We start from the raw sequence: 17,688 nt of genomic DNA, 5'->3' as shown, positions 1-17,688 counted from the left end.
GATTTACCACAGGAAAGTCACCATCTTATGTTGTTACCTGTGGAAAATAGGCAACGTCAAAGCAGACCAATATTTGGCATTCATTCTGAAAAAGGGCTGTGTCGACAATATAATGTTTGCAATTGTCCATCGAATGCTTCAATACACATGCACTAGGGCTTCTACCGAAAGGACGGGTTGGGTATTGACTGGAGCTTCACCAAATGCCCCCCTCTCACACCGTATTGCCAAAAGGGTGAGTTGGAAACGTTTCTGCTTTCATATGTTCTTTTTTTTGTGCTAATGATAACACCAGCAACAACTATAACAATATCAACAACATAATATCTGTATTTTAAATCATACAAGGGGAATAGAAATCACTGCGAGTTACTTGAGTTATTTATATCTAACATACACATGCAGATTATACACACAAGCACACACACACAGACATGGTGTTATAAGTATGTACAGTATACATGCATATTAATTTATTCCTGAATTTAATCGAGGTAACCCACGTTGGAAAATACTAATGGAAAGAGAGATCACACACATGGCGCTCGAGAAATAACGTTTTTTTTTCTTTTTATTCCTCCTAAAGGTTCGGTGGTAATGCAGCCTTAGTATTATTCGGGGTAATACATGCGTAAATATAATGCGGGTGCTGTTGATTACCATCATCTCCTCATTGAGGTTATAACAAATTGGGGGCTTGTCCGGGAACTGAAAGCAGCGCGGCTGATGTCGAAACCTACGTTGGAAGCACCGACTTCGAGAAGGATTTTCAGCTTGCCAACCGACTGCAGCGATGTGGGTGTGGGAGATGTTCCAAAAGAACGACACTGGTCTTTGAAGCCCGTTGAATCATCACCAGAAAAAAAAAAGATGCAACGGATGAAATGGAATGCCTGCACTTAGTGTTGGCTATACTGCACTTTGAATTTATCCGTTCAAAAGGTAACGAAGTATCTGCGTTTACGGATAATAACCCACTCACATTTCTTGAAAAGTTCAGAGACAACAACCAAAGATTCCTTCAGTGGAGCATATCTTCCTCCAGACAAAATAATAATAATAATAATAATAATCACACCAAAGGAAAGAGCAATGTGACAGCAGAAGTGATCTATCATTTGGTCTATACTCCCACTTCTAATACCCGTTTAGTCTCAGCCCACATGGTCTATCTAATCCTGTTTCGTCTACATCCAGTTCGCCTAGTAACCAATTTATCCAATTGCCACTTAGCCTCATGGCCAGTTCGTCTGCGTAGCAGATGGGTATGCCAATTTTGTCTAACATCCATTTGGTCTACTTCCATTTTGGTCTATACACCACATTGTCTGATCACTCGTTTGTCTAATATTCGATTCGTCTAATTCCAATTCGTCTTATATCCACTTTGTCTAATTGCTATTTCGTCTAATTCGCACATGGGCTCCGCCCACTTAGGCTACATCCACTTCGGCAATTTATCGATTGGTCTAACAACCAGTTGGGCCAGTTATCAATTGGTCTACTATTAATAAACCAGCTGGTCTGATGACCACTAAGTTTACTGCCCAATTGATCCAGATACCAATTAGTCTTATGTTCATTCGTCTATAATTTCACGTTTCAACTATTTTAGTGTTGAGGAGTGAATTTTCGTCAATTTTTCACCCTCTAACAAATGGAATTTATTCTAATTTTCACGCAGTGGATTTCATAATTTGGGCTGTTGCGTTTCTCCATTATGGGTCGTCTTGAGATCAACATGCGGAGTGCCAGTCACGGTGAGAATAATATTATCTAGAATCTAGCAGCTAGCTATTTATGAATTATATATGTATTTTAATAGCCTATGTTCCTGTGCATTGTTGCTGTAAAACTTTATAATACATGTAAGAGATACGTCCACAAAGGTTGAAGAGAGACTTACTTTCCACCCCCTTGATGAGACATTGTATCTGTTTCATATATTAATATGTCTATGATAATAAAATGAACCAGGGAGGCATGTGTATGCCACCTCCTGGAGTGAACATTACGTCAAGGAGATACCTCCTTGTGTAATCATACTTTCTAGCAGATTACCATTGCGCGTGCAACTGTAAAGTGAACCCAATTTATATACATGACACTTCACTGGGGACGATAATCATCTGATATTAACGTCAACATGATTTTGCAGTGGACTTCGCTCTTCAGTTTGATAAACAGAGCGAAAAATTGTCATAGAGCGAACAATTGTAATGAAAAGAATGCACAAAGTGACAACTTCTAGCCACCATATTAGGGATATCTATTGATTTTATGACACTAAGCTTTAGATGTCCAGAGAACGATTTTTTTTTGTTTTTTTAAATCAATTGCGCTAAAACTTTCCACAATCCAGGCACGTGGGCATGGTAGTTTAACGTATGAGCCGAATCTCAGGGGGTGAATACACAGACTACACAATTGCGCAGACAGAAACAGACAGCTGAAATCACAATCTATTTGGTGAATATAAACCACACAAGAAAGGTACTTCTGTGGCAGGTAAGTCCGTGATATAAATATCATGTATTATTATCCATACAGAGGATTTTTAGAGCCCAAATACAAGTGCTATTTTGTCGACACACCTCATAACCTCCGTCCCACGTAGAAAGTTTGTTGAACTCGACCAATATTTTCTGCCGAGGCGACCAATACTTAAAATATTGGACGGTAAGAAGGGGTTTCCCCAAAGTTTTTATAAACTGCACCGTGATTGGTTGAGACATACGAGATGACCCGAAATATGAAGTAAAAATGGCTGTGATTGGTCAGTCACGAATTAACTAAAATATCGTGTTTTCTAAAAATTTTTGTTTATACAAACAAATTTCATATATTAATTAGTTAAAATTGTTTTTCATACAATTTTTCAAAATATCACTTTCATAACAGGAAATTAAATTTAGGTTTGATGAAAACAAGTTGCATTTTTTGTGCAGGCGACGATCGATCAGCTCAGTGCTACTGCTAGAAAGCCCGCGATATACAAATAAATATAGCCGGCCGCCGCTTGCATTTGCAAGCATGTTACGTTGTGTGTTAATTCGAACTTTCACGATCTACGGTAGATGTGACGTGAATTGTGTCTCAGATCTCGGATACAAGAACATCTAATTCTGGTCTAAATTAGCTATAGATCTCGGCCTAACAGTAACATGGCGGCTACCATGGATAGATCTACAGCTCGTCGGAGATTTGCAGATCTGAATGCAGAGGATTATGAAAAACTTTTAAATAAAAAAGACAGAGAGAATACGCACAAAGCCACCAAGATCTCGGTGAGTGTATTCAAAGATTATCTGCGTGAGAAAAACTTAGATACCGATTTCGAACAGCTTGACAAACCCGATCTTGCAAATATTCTTCGAAAACCTCTGTAGGATAACAATGATATTATTGGATGTCGTATTTTCGGTTAATACAAGGAAATATTAGACTCGCTAAGCAAAATACTGGACTCGTCTTCGACTCGTCCAATATTTGTGCATAGCTCGTCCAATATTTCCTTGTATTAACCTAAAGGCCATCCCATATTATATAATTATTTGTATCTTGTCGACGAATAATCCGTATTGGAAATTAGACCAAATGAAAAGATGATTAGTCTAAACAGTGTTTGGATGAAATTCTAATTGGACGAATTGACTTGGGGACTAACTGGATATTAGACGAAATGGGAGTAGGCTAATTGCCTGGGCCTAATAGACCTTGTGAAATATAGACAAATTGGGCAGTGGACTATTAGGAATTAGACGAAGTGACAATAGACAAAATGGACAAAATAACACGTGCTTGTGGAAATATACACACACATACAGAGAAGTGCTTTAAAACAATGTTTCTTGTTTCAATGTTTGAATGTTTCTTGAAAATCGATTGGCAAGGGACTTTTATTATGAAAACACATTTTCAGTCTTATAATAGGCATCGTTGTAGACATTGTTATTCAATTTATAGTCCACAATTGTATTGTACTGAATAACACACATTGATGATTCCCGCCATTGCTTGGGCCATTTGAGGAGAAACATGTTCGGACACGACCCGTATGTTGTTTGTGTGTGTGTCTGCAGCGTGCCGACTCAAATTTAATCTTCTCCGAGTTCAATCAGAAGTCTGCGGCAAACGCTATAGCATTTTTTTTTTTAATCACCAGATGCTAAATAGAGTACAGTAATATCCTATATATATATATATATATATATATATATACATATACATATACATGTTATACATGTATATATATATATATATATATATATATATATATATATACATATATTACGATAGGATGATGAGATATATGAACAATGAACAATGCCTCTGAACTCTAACAATTGCCTAAACTCCTGCAAACTTGAGAACACGTGATGTCTACAAGCCACGCGATACATTGAACCATGTGGGGGTGACAGGACCCTGCTGCAGTCACTACTATTTCTAAGCCCCTCTCAACATGTAATTACAGCGTGAAGTACAAGGTAATGCTCTGGAATTTAAGCATATTCCCTTGAGCGCCCAGGTGGCAATGTGGCAAATTGAGCAATTATACCGACGGACGTACGTCGACGGAACTTTACTTTCATAAAGCTCCACGGCCACCTCCTAGTCGAGCTAAGTAGTTTGAAAATGAAAACAGACTGGAAGAATTTTTTTCCAGCATCTGCTGAACGTCGCAACTACGAAAGCAACAACTGTGAATAGCGAATAATGCATACAGAGAAAAGTGGATCGATAGTTACTAACATCAATTCACTTTGTCATTTCATTCTGAAAATTATTTTTCATAGTAAAAATCTACAGTACGTTTTCGAACATCATCCATGCTATGCCACGTACGATGATTCACATACATAAAACCCCAACTATAAACAAGAAAAATACAACACCATCTACTTAGGCGTGTTGTACTATGCCATCATTATACGATAATATTGTTTGAAGTCCTTACAACTCGTTTTCACTGTTCATTACCGTATATGCCGCTGTAAGTTTTGGAGTGTTTTAAAGAGGAAATCCAGTTCAAAAATAAGTTAGTCTGATAAAAAAAGAGTAAAACCTTACAAGTTCAATGGTAAAAAATTGACTGAAATCGGATGAAAAATGAAGAAGTTATGACATTTGAAGTTATGCTAATTTATTCAAAATAGTTCTTGTACAGTGGATATGAGTATGCAAATGAGTGAGCTAACCATGTCATAAACTCACAATTTTCCATTGATCGTGTACAAAAAAAGCCGAAAATTCAATGTTTCTGTTATTGAAGTCTGAAACATCTTATTCCAGGCTGAATAACTTCAGAATAGTGATCAGTTAGATATATCAGGATTTGAGCCTCGGGCATAATTGCATTTGAATTAAAAACTGGAAATTTTACGATTTTATGTACAAACTACTGTATATTGGAAGTTGTGAGGGAATGACATGCTCACTTTGTCATTTGCATACTCATGTTGACCGTTTAAGAACTGTTTCCTCAAAAATTAGCGAAATTTCAAAATGTCATAACTTCCTTTTCTTTTTCATTCGATTTTGTTCAAAATTTTACTGTTGAACTCGTATTATTTTACTCTTTCCTCTTAGACTAACTTATATTTGGACTGGATTTCCCCTTTAAGGACACGACTGCTCACCTCGTTATGCCTAAATATGTATACATAGTATGCACGTTAATTCGTGAACACGTCACAAATTCGATTTTATACTTCCCTTTCTTGCCATGTTTTTCTTTGTTTTTTTATCTAATTACCAACGAACGAAAAACGTTGTTGATGCTCCAAGCCAACTGACAAGATATTTGCCAGAAGAAAGAAAACCTTACGCTTTCTGCGTATTTTGTACATGAGATTCGATGATTTTTGTTAGGCTCGACGAAGTAAAAAAAATAATTTGATTCTTGTACTGATAGAATACAAATTGGTCTGCCCGCAGCCAACAAGTAAACCTCTGTCTCTCAAGAGGAACCATTAAGGCTAACATTTCTACTCTACCGGTCATACGGTACAGGTGTATACACTTGGGTGCTTCGCGATCTCTTATTTCTCGCTATAGGTGGACGGATGGGGATGCAATTGATGTATCACCTTAATGTATAGCAAAGTTTCAATTATTCTCTTGTAATTGCTGCAAGACTGCCCAATGCCGAAGATGCAAACGCCATTGGCCATTGGTGGTGGAGTCCCACTGAAATAGTATTTCTCTAATTATTCTATCATACTCTTTGTTACGTGATGCAGCGGATTCATTTTTCAACTAAAATTTCTAAAGGCCACTATGAAGTGTTTGCCATTTTGCACATGGGGAATTTAAAAAAAAAATGTAAAAAAATACTTCTAATAAAAAACCGAAAACTCACAACACTAAAAACAATAACAACCCCCCCCCCCAAAAAAAAGAAGAAGCACGGAATACGACAGAAAGAGAGTAAGACACTGAAATGATTTGAATGACAGCTTCGATATCTTCCCCAGACAGCTGCCAGACAAACCAGTGAAAAAAGAAATGAATGCAATAAAGTGGAATGGTGAATCACGATTCAATAAAGGCACACCAGTCCACTTGGATACAATGGTATCCTTCATGAGTGGAGGAGATTCCGTCTACGGGGTAAATTAAAGTTTTAGTAACCGTTAAAGGAAGACAAACTTTTACTCTGTCTTGTCTAAGATTCTTTCTTGGTTCAATCATGGGATTATAAGCTCATCGTCTTTCATGACTATGCTTGGAAGCACGTGACGGTCCCAAAAACAGAAAGAAACTGCTTGTAAGTTATCGTCATTTGGATATAGTTATGAATGTTCTTTTATCAGAATGCTGAAAATTTTTATCACTTTGAGAGGTTCAATGCTAAATATTCATTTATTTCATATTAAAACTTTTATCAGCTTAGTTCACGTAGTTTACAATCTAAAATCAGTACAAAGCAGGATAAGAAAGAGTGTGTCAAAATTTGTATGAAACTGATTTGATTTGTTATTGTTTTCTTTATTTCAAATCCTGTCATTTTATTCTTAAAAAACAACTTTTACACAAAGTAATGTGCGTATAGATTGTAAACCAGTTAAAAATTCCACAGCACTACCTCTGAAAAATGGGGAATGTTAAAGCAAAGTAAGCAAAATAAACAGATACAAATTCGTTAAAGGCATTATTTACCATGTACAGATGAAACAAAAATCAAGCTTTAGTGCTTCAAGATAGTTCTAAAATGTGAGTTAGGGATAGAAACAACCCGTGTAACACTTTGAATCCGTAGAATTCATGTTTAATATTGTAAAATATAAAAAAGTGAACAATATAATAAAAATGATTCTAGACTAAACCGTCTACAGATATGGTTTATTGAGGAAAATAGTGATATGTTCTTATATTTTAGGCTATATTTCAGTTTTTTTTTACTAGGTATACGTTTTGTGATACAACTGACCTATACATGTGCATCACATGTGATATCTCGAACATTTTTTTTTAAATCACTGCTCCCAATGGTAAACAGTACCTTTAAGTGTTTCTGATAAAGAAACGAAGAAAGATATATGTATAAAGTTATGAGGTCCTTCTCCAACGACTTCCCCTTCCTCCTTCATATAGTGTGGCGTTAGTTTCTTATTTATACTGGATAGCCTCTTGAGTGCTAGCACTGCTCTCCCTGAGGGCCCTGTCATAATCATTATCAGGGGCCGCGGAACGGGGGGGGGGGGCACACTTTTCACCCACACACACACACAAACATAAACACACCCACAAATTCACAGAAATCTGAAAAAGAAATGAAGATATTGACCTCAAAAACAGTTCTCTATAGAATACATTTTCAAGTTTTCTTAATTTGATGACTGTAGGGTGCGTTCTGAAAGCGCTCTCCTAAAGCGTACCGTATCTGCTTCATACACATTCCTGAACCACTCTAGTACTATGGGAGGGACGTTGAACGAAGCTGGCGTGAGCCCTTCAGAAGTCGGCGCGCCGGGCCCGCGCGCGCTCCGCTCGCACTGTCTATGTTGTGTAGATCAGAATATAGCGTGCTTTCCTTTTGGGTAGGGGAGAATGCCTGGGACATAGAGATGTATACTATAATATATTATAAAATGGGTTCAAGAATGTAGCCAATTGGAAGCGCTGAAATGAGTCACGTGTGCGTGCATTATTTTCTTCAGGTAAGCACTAAGAAGAGTCTCTCTTCCACCTCCCTGGCCTGACGTACGTCACAATGTTTTACACTAGCAGTGCGCACTCAATCAGTTGTTACAAGTGCGTCACGCGCTACTATACGCGCTGTCAATCCTGTAAACAACTTCTAGTTCGGGCCGCGGGCTGCCACAACATCCGGCGGCCTTTCTTGTGCATAACAGTACGTGGCGTACGTATACTCTTATTACGTACAGTACTTAAAGGCCCGAATTCACGAAGGTGGTCTAAATTTAAACCATGGTTTATGTATATTTCTTTTGCGTATTTGTGATTCACAGATTGCGTACGCTAACAGGCATCCAGTAAAAAAACGTGCGTTGATGCGCGCATGTATTGGTACGCCTATTTAACGCTTATTTTAGACCATGGTCTAAATTTGTACCATGGTTTAAGTTTAAACCACCTTCGTGAATTCGGGCCATAGTGTGCGGGATTTCCGAGTGCGACGTGCGTAAATGTTTGGGACGAACATCTTTGGACATCTTGACTTTTGAGCGAGTGCTACATGTAGCTGACTGGTATTGACCCACAAAGGTACGTGAATAATGCTGTTAGTTTTCGACCCATTTTATAAAACTAATGATGCACAGGATTATTTCGTGGCGTTAGTGAAGGTGCGGCTCACTCTCGAGTATTGACAACGGTTGCAAACATGCACTCGGCTGCGCCTCGTGCATGTCGCACCATTGTCAATACTCTCGAGCGCGCCGCACCTTCACTAACACACTCTATCCTGTGCATCATTAGTATACTAGAGCGCGGACTGCGTGTTGCGCGTACGCAGTGCTCGTGTGCCGAGATGAAGAGGCCGCGCGCCATCTTTGTCCGGGCAAAAACAAACATCGCGTCCGGGCAGCGCAGTAGTGGTGGACACGTGAACACGTATACAACAAGCGCTCAAACACGTATTGGCTTTCAGCAAGAAGATGAGGGGGTCGGAGATGAGAGAAGGAAACAACTCAAAAATTTGAAGTTGCTAGCAATCTCTTATTATGAGTGGTTAAGAAAATGAAAATAAAACAAAATTTTACTTTATTCTTAACGAGGTAATACTTTCAAGCCGACCAACACGACAATGGTCCATGCAATACAAAGGGTTCTCCTGCATGGTCTCTAGACAGCCGGATGCCCCTTGTGATACATTACTGCGTTTGTATTTTCTTTATTTGCAATTATATTTTTTTTCTGTATGAGGGGACTGCATTCTATAGTCCTATCTGTGTATACGAGTGTTTCATTGTATTTCTATTTTTTTTTGTGTGTGTGGTGGTGGTGGAAATGAAATCAATCATTTTTATAAGTACGTGTAGGCATATTGGTTCCATGACATATTATGTTCAAGCTCGAAATGCTAATGTTGAAGCTTATATAAACCCTAACCCAAATCATAACACCTATCCTAATCCTCACCCTGCCTTGAACCAAAAGCCCAATCAGACCCATGATGCTAATTCTATTTTCAGAAAGATATCAATGCCGGAGCATAATATGTCCTGTCACCAGGCATATATTACGTATTCTGAGCTTTTCTCACATCACCATAGTGAAATTAACTGCTGGTATAGCAAAGGGTGGAGGAATGATTTTTTTTTTTTTTTTTTTTTTTTTTTTTGGGGGGGGGGGGGGGGGCTCAAGGGCCAAATAGGGCACTTAGAAAAATGCACTTTCTAAACTTAAAAAGGGGAGGGTGTTTTTTTTTTTTTTGGAAATGGAGCAAATCCCCCCCCCCCCCGTTCCGCCGACCTTGCATAATATATGTACTGTATTACCTATCTATATTAGCAATAGATCGAGAATAGCTGAGGGAGGGCGGAGTGCCCCTGACGAATTTTGCAAGACCTTTTCTTTTCTTTTCTTTTTTTTTTGTCTTGAATCAATCTGTTTACTCTCTAAAAAAAAAATAGAGTGAAAATTTTCACTCTAAAAAGAGTGAATACAAAAAAGGTGAATTTCGAGTGAAATTGGAGTGAATTTTGAGTGAAAATGCTCATTTTCACTCATTTTGGAGTGACGTCAGGGATCACTCCAAAATCTTCGAGTGATCCCTGACGTCACTCCAAAATGAGTGAGAATGAGCATTTTCACTCAAAATTCACTCCAATTTCACTCGAAATTCACTCTTTTTTGTATTCACTCTTTCTGGAGTGAAAATTTTCACTCTATTTTTTTTTAGAGAGTAACACACACTATAAATGTAATTTTAGTTACTTGTGAAAGGAAACTCCGCTCCCCTTCTTTTCTCCTGTTTCTACATCCAAAAGCAGCACATGAACCAGGCATTTTGCAACATAGATCTATGCTACTTTAAGTAAAATTTGCGAATTTAAGAACATTTTCGATTTCCAAACTCCGATGGAGACCTTACTAGCCTACTGCCGTTGCATCCCGTCGTCGATCTCCCTGCATGCTCCGCTAGAGCTACACGTTATCGGTACGGTCGCTAGTCGAAATTTGCCCGGACCAAAATGGCGAACGCCTCCTTCTATCGGTCACAGGGATTTTACGGAGTCCGCCCTCTAGTGTTCTTAGTATATATCTCTATGGCCTGGGATATAGCGTCACCACTTGCGCTCGCCCAGCTCATTAATAGCCTTCCAGCGTGTACTGCGTGCAATTTCCATAGTAGAGCTAGAGTTCAGTTTTTGTACGGCATATGCGCAGTAATTGCTCGCTATAAATGTTGTATACACGCTACGCATCATTGCACACACACTCATGACAAATTTCCTTCAATATCGTGCTGGAGTGTTCTGAAGTTAAGATGGCTCATACTTCTAAAAGTGAGGATCAACAGTCAACAACAGAGTGAGGTACGAATTAAGAATGAACGCCAAAAATATCAATCAGACCATTACAGCCCGTACGAAGACGTTTCTTAATACAAAATCTGGATATTGAAGCTTGTGCTGGACAATGTCTTAATCACGCTTATTTGTAAACGCTATTATCCACCCATGTTCATTCTACAGTTTGTATTACCATCACACTGTAAGGCCTATAATTACAAATTATTCTGATTACACTGCATGTTATTTGTAGTTAGAACTCCTGAGCACCCCTGTCTAATATATTGACTTTCAAGCTTAGAAATGAGTTTGTTTTTTCTTTTCTTTTCAACTGGTAAAGGAGCCGGAATTCAGGGACCTGTAGGAGGCCTACATACTAAGTGATGAGAATGTATGAAAGCTTTTAGTGATTTCTTTTTAAATGCTGAGCAAAGTTGTCAGTTCAGCGCATGATGAGATATTTTGAAGTTTTTGTGTGACAGGGCTCGAAATATGATTTTTGAAGGCAAAGGAAAAGGTAAATTTGAGGCCTTGAGAATGTATTTTTTTTTTTTGGGCGGGGGGCATGGCCGTTGATAGCAGTCCATTATTCGAGCCCTGTATCAATAAGTACAGTGTATATTGGTCAATATTACAGAAGGTGGCGGGCAATTATGCCAACTAAGTCAGTGTCATTAAGTTTCCTGGAAATATTACCAGGAAATGCGAGAAAATTGTTTCTTCTATTCGTTACCTTATAATTTGATTTTTTCATTTCAAACACTCCTTCCCCTCTTAATGTCATGATAATGAGGCAGATTTTAAATAGCAATCGATCGCAGTGCAGTTTAGGGACTTGCACAAGGGCGGAAAAATTGAAGAATTCTTATATTTCTTATATACTATTTCAATATATGAAAGTAAGGCCCCTGCCAAGGAAACGAAAAATACAAACGTCGCTAGAAATGCTTTGTGGTCCTAAGGTGTCTGGTATTAGCAAGGAAGAGAAATGTGAACAAACTACACTAGAATCAGGAGATCAGTCAAGCGACTCGTCGGTAAAAACGATTGGAGGTCCATTGACACCCCAAGGAGACAAACAGAATTTGGATGACAAGGTAGAGTCAGAATTAAATATGCCGTCAACACCCAACCAACCACGCAACTTCCGATAGCCCCAAAGAGAATAAAAGCACTTCAAACGGTCGGCTCAACCGACATGGTACGATGAATTTCCATGGCTACACTACAAAGAGTCTTCGGATACAGTTTTCTGCCACACATGTGCACAGGCTGAAAAGGAGGAGAAACTGAACGTAAAATACAAGGAAACGTCTTTCATTCGAGACGGCTTCTCAAATTGGAAAAAAGCAAGAGAGAAATTTCGAGAACATCAAATGTCGCAGTGCCATAAGTCCGCAGTCAAAGACCTGATGGTTCTTCCAAAAGCATGCCCTGACATCGGCGAAATGCTTGACAAGACTTTAAGCACAGAGAAAGAGGAATCTAGAAGGAACATGGCAAATATCATCGAGAACATACAGCTCTTAGCTAGACAAGGTCTGGTTTTGCAAGACCATGAAGACGAGGAATCAAACTTCATACAACTCTACCATCTTCGAGCCAAGGGCAATCCTAAAATGCTAGAGTGGTTTAAGAAAAAAAAACAAGTATGTTTCACATGATGTTAAAAATGAAATTCTAGAGGCGATGGCGTTGCAGGTATTGCGAGATGTTGCGTGTTCTATCAGAAACGGCCTCTTTTTCGCTATCCTTGCTGATGAATGCAGTGACGTTGCAAACAAGGAGCAGCTGACATTATGCATTCGATGGATCGATGACAACCTGGAACCCCACGAAGACTTTATTGGGTTCTATGAAATCCCAAACATAAAGGCAGACACCATCGTAGCTGTTATCGAAGATGCCATACTTCGGATGAATCTGACACTTTCCAACTGTCGTGGCCAGTGCTATGATGCCGGCGCGGCGGTCCAATGGCTGGATCACGGAGAGGTGTCGCAGAGCAAATAGTCAGAGATGCCCCTACTGCTCGCTACACACATTGTCATGGACATGCCTTGAACTTGGCCGTGTGTGACGCAACAAAAGGGTCTAAGTTGCTCTCCGATGCACTGGATGTCACGTACGAAATAATGCAAGCTGATCAAATTTACGCCGAAACGCCAAAGTCTGCTCGAGAAAATGAAAGCCGAAATCAACCTTGAGGCAGCTGGTGTGAAGATGATTTGCCCTACTCGGTGGACAAGACGAGGTCAAAGCTCCAATCGCATCATCGCCAACTATGATGCCCTCCTCTAGGAGTGGGACGCCTATCTCGAGGATCGGCTAGACTCTGACATGAGAGCAAGGATCATTGGTGTCAGGACACAGATGGAGAAATTTGAGTTCCTCTTTGCACTCCACCTTGGTGTAAAGGTATACTCTCTGACTGACAATTTGTCAAAGACATTGCAGCAAACGTCCATGTCCGCATCGCAAGGACAACAGAATGCAAAGCTAGTATCGAGATTACTTGAGAACATGAGGAATGATGCTAAATGTGACGAACTGTACGAAGAGGTACAACGAAAGGCAACGGAGCTCAACCTTTCAGAACCTCAAGTACCAAGACAACGGAGAGTGCCGAAGCGTTTTCAGATGGGATCTGGTGAGCCGTCGATTTGATCAGCCAGGCTTCGAGGCATACCGGCACATGGAAGAACTGCTCCTAAAATCTTTGCGAGAGGAGGATAATTCCGATGAGTTGCAGTACTTGGAGAACAATTACGCTGATGATTTGAACATCCTATCTCTCAAGACACAACTGCCTCTCCTCAATGGCTTGTTACATACCGACCAGGAAGATTGTGACTATGAGTGCTTCAACGATGTTTACCTGACCGTAAAGCAACTAAACAAGGCCCAGAGATGCCTCATCTCAGAGGTAATCGTCATCGTTAAACTGCTTCTTGTCAACCCATCAACAAATGCAGTAGGAGAGAGGAGCTTCTCGACAGCCAGAAGAATCAAGACATGGCTTAGATCGTCAATGAATCAATGTCGCTTCAATAACTTGGCAGTGCTTCACATCCATAGGGAACGCACGGCATCCCTGGATCTCGTCAGTATTGCCAACGAGTTTGTGGAGAAGAATAGCAGGAGGAAGCAGAACCTTGGCGTGTTCACTGCACACGACTTCCAGTAAGGATTAATTCGCATGAGTAGTTCAGGTAGGCCTACTACTGACATTTCTTTATTCCTGTATCATGTATAATACAAACCAGAACATTTTCCCTTTTATCAGGAGCATCGGAAGCGGAGGGGGGGGGGGGGGGGTCATAGAGCCCTACTTTTAGCCTCCATTCTCAGATTCGTCCATTCTGAGCGCGCGGGGGGGGGGGGGGGGGGGTTGTATCATTGATCCTTGCAGCCCCCCACCCTGAAAAACGTTCCGCGGCCCCTGATTATTCCATTACTGCCTGGTAACCCTTTAAGACCTGGGTCAAGAGGGACGCAGAGGGTGACACATCTCGGCCCCGTTTTATCACAAAACATAATTGATTATTTGATTTGATTTGATTTATTCGTTTCTGTATCATCATTGTACATGCACATTCATGTACATACATAAATATCAGTTCAGGTTTGAGTTTCTTCAGTTTGTCTCCCTCTACAATATTCACCCCTCTGAATAACATCTTTCTTTCATTGAATATAAGTTGTTCACAGAATATTTTTTCTTCATTGCTTTTACACAATGTACAGCAAAACGTAAAGTAATACAGCAATGAACAATACAGTGGGGCTACAGCATAAGCGTGGCTTGATTTGCGTGCAGCCCCGTACATAATACACATCGGAAAGAGAATAGGAGAGAGGGATGACTTGCATAGAGATAGGATAGTAAAGAGGAGAAAGGGAAAGGAGAGGTCTGATATCCAGAAAGCAACATTGTTTTTACAACTTTCCTAAAAGAGTACATGAACTTTAAACTTCGAATTTCAGGAGGAAGAGAATCCCAAACATCGGGTCCGGTGTGTCTGACAGATTTCAGATCGGGCCATCACTGTTTTAGGATTATATGTAAATGAAATTTATCAGATTGTCTTGTGGGATAAGAATGTATGTCCTTGTTTAGTTGAACTAATGAGAAGAAAGAAGATGGCAACTTACCATTATGTAAGCGAAACATAAAGAGTGAGTTTTGCAAAACATTAATGTCATTTACCTTAGTTGCCTTTACACACAGGCTGCCATAGACTTACAATAGAAATCAACTATATAATCATTTATAAATCATCGTAAAACAGGGATCTCGTCAAAAGAGTAAATTACTTTCCATGACTCGAACTCGATCAAGACGTCCATTTTGGGCTATTTTGCATGTGTCTTACTTGCTGGACGCGTTCTACTCAAGTTCTACTTGCGGGTATTCTGTGTGACCTGCGTGCCAGGCGCGTGGGGGCTGACAACTCAGTGAAGGAATTCCTCTGATGGAATAGCAGAAGTCCCACAGAATGTCATTATCTTGGCCGCATACGGGGACTGCGAAGTACCTACGTTGGAGTTGCCTGCGAGGTGCTGCTGTTTTGGGCCTCCTACTGGCGTTCTGCGTGGACTTCTGCGGGCAATCCCCGCGACTCACCCGGAAAAAAGTTTTGGTCATGCTCGAAACTTGGCTGCGGGTAAATAGGACTTGCGTCCGCACCTCCGGGCAACTACGGGCGAGATACACGCTAGGTACTGTAAGCTGCGGACCAACTGCGGAGAGCTCCAAGTAGCAAATTTGTTTCCCCGCAAGTCAACCCGCAAATCTTCCCCAGATACGGTATGACAAGGCCTTTGAGCGTGCTCAAAAACTTGTTCCGAGTGACTCGCGGTGGTTTGGCCGCAGATGTATAGCAAAATATCAGTAAGAGCTGACCCTTACCGGCAGCACATCGCTGGCAACTCTAACGCAGGTACTTCGCAGTACCCGTCAGTCGATTGTAACAAAAAACGGATCGGTTTCAAAGCTCTTACGCAGGTCACACGGAATACACGCAAGTAGAAGGTAAGTAGCACGCGTCTAGCAGGTAAGACACATGTACGAAACTCGCAAACATTCTTGGCCGCCAGCAGAAAAGTCTCCCGCGTGCTGGAAAATCCTTAGTCGCAACAATTTTAAGCCCGTGTAGCTTGCCCGGAAAATCGTATAGTCGTGAGTAGTATTAGTGTGCGCGGCGGACTTTATCCACCACATCTCATAGAGCCCCCATAAATTTGCAAATGAATTAAGAAAGAAAATATTCCCTTTCCCATTCTCCGCCCTTACTTTAGGCAACCCTTACTTCCTAATCCTTACCTTATTTAATTCACAAAAGTTATGTCTAGTGAGAACAAGCCCCGAAGTAACCTAACCAAAAAACAAAAACAAAAACAAAAACAAAACCAAAAACAAAAACATACACCTCCTTATTAAACAACAAAAATCTTATTCAGACAACACATCAGGACATATTGTGTATTAAATCACACTTTAAATTACCAACGCTATCCATATTGTTTATAGATGAAGAGAAAAGGCATGGCGTGGAGTTGTTATCAGCTTTCCTTCTAACTTATCTTATTCAATTTTGCTTCTGTAATGTCAACTGCTGGAGGAATTTTCTATTCTCACATTAAAAAAAAACGACTGAAATGTTACGACAAAATTGAATCATTTGCAACAGACCTTATTCTCTGTCATGTTAAAGAAGAAAAGGCCAGTGGCGAAACTGAATTTCCTTCCCAACTGAAAATGTCGTACTGCGACAAAGTTCAAGCAATTGCTGCAACCTTCCATAATCGATTTATTACTAGGTGGCATTTTCACATGCAGAACATGTTGTCATAAGTCTCACTTTTGTGTCATACACGATGCTGAGCATAAACTTGTATGAACATGATCAAAGAAACCCGTCATGATTAATCTGCAGATCTCAGAAAATAAATTCATGCAGACAAACAAATGTAACAAATAGATAATTGAAAGCTCACCTCATTCGAACCTTTCACTGGGGAATATGGCGAAGATATCCTGATCACGAATTTCTGCCAAGGGAGACAGCTCTTTCGATCTTCCCTGGCCTGTGTGTACAAGGGCTCCAAATAATCATAGAAATCATCAAAAACCAACGGGCGGTTCTCTCCCGAGCATAGAGCTGATACTACCCGCTGGTCTCCCTTTAGGCAGCATGGGCTCTACTCGTTTAGCTCGAAGGCCGACCTGACACCTGGGTAACTCAGATTTTCAAGTATCGATTTATCGACTTTTGCGTTGCCGTGTTGATATCACAATCAACCCTTCTAGCATCGATACCATAGAAGGAAAGATATAAAACCTCTCTGCTCCGAAAATACCTTGTCTAAACTTGGGTGTCCTCTTTATTCCTTTTAATACTTCGCACAGATATTTTTTTCTCGTCCTCCTACCTTTCCCTCCTCCCCTTCTCTTCCTCGTCTTTTATTTTTTTAATCGTTCTGAATTACCTCGTGTTAGTTTCCACTTGATGCAGTTCGTGTATTTCAATGTAGCAAAAATTATTAGCTTTAATAAATGAGAGAGAGAAAAGAAGACGAAGAGAGAACAGCTTCTATTCCTGCTCACCGATCGTACCACACAATGAAGAGTGAAGTCCTCCTAAGTCATCTCGCTCTCACTCCCCCTTTCTCTATCTTTCTTATATCTGTCTATATGTCT

This window comes from Diadema antillarum, unplaced genomic scaffold, assembly GCF_040938485.1.
Source record: "Diadema antillarum isolate AM-2024a unplaced genomic scaffold, OU_Dant_1.0 scf00000050, whole genome shotgun sequence".
Classification (NCBI taxonomy): Eukaryota; Metazoa; Echinodermata; class Echinoidea; order Diadematoida; family Diadematidae; genus Diadema; species Diadema antillarum.
This window is presented reverse-complemented; position numbering follows the sequence as displayed.